The 638-nt window shown below is 50.5% G+C and overlaps 1 protein-coding gene across 1 annotated transcript in view; it reads left to right on the forward strand.

Moving 5' to 3' along the window:
• Positions 1 to 638, forward strand: part of APOC2 (apolipoprotein C-II) — a 5,367-nt gene that overhangs the window by 3,830 nt on the left and 899 nt on the right. The window lies entirely within an intron of this gene.

Consider the following 638-nt stretch of genomic DNA (forward strand, 5'->3'; position numbering starts at 1 on the left):
CAGCCCCTCCTCCCTCAGACCCAGGAGTCCAGGCCCCCAGCCCCTCTTCCCTCTAACCCTCTGTGCTTTCTCCCCAGGGACTTGTACAGCAAAAGCACAGCAGCCATGAGCACTTACACAGGCATTTTTACTGACCAAGTTCTTTCTGTGCTGAAGGGAGAGGAATAACAGCCAGACCCTCCATCTGTGGACAAGGGGAGAGTCCCCTGCTCCCCTGATCCCCCAGGTTTGGACTGAGCTCCCCCTTCCCAGTAGCTCTTGCATCCTGCTCCCAACTCTAGCCTGAATTCTTTTCAACAAAAAATACAATTCAAGTTGCTTCTCATGGATGGCACTGCTTTTCTGAGGACTCAGGGGCCAAGATGGAGGGGCTGACTCAGTCCAGCCAACATTTAATCAGCACCTACTGTTGTGTATGGAGTCCTAACCCATGGGTCCGTGGGAATAAAACAGTGAATAGTAACAATAAATAATCGAAACAGCAATTAAAACTGCTCTTTATTGAAGTCCAGCTTTCTCTCTCTCTCTCTCTTTTTTTTTTTTGAGGTTGGGTTTCACTCTGTCACCCAGGCTGGACTGCAGTGGTGCAATCTCAGCTCACTGCACCCTCCGCCTCCAAGGCTGCAGCGATTCTCTGT

Source organism: Mandrillus leucophaeus, unplaced genomic scaffold, assembly GCF_000951045.1.
Source record: "Mandrillus leucophaeus isolate KB7577 unplaced genomic scaffold, Mleu.le_1.0 Scaffold151, whole genome shotgun sequence".
Classification (NCBI taxonomy): domain Eukaryota; kingdom Metazoa; phylum Chordata; class Mammalia; order Primates; family Cercopithecidae; genus Mandrillus; species Mandrillus leucophaeus.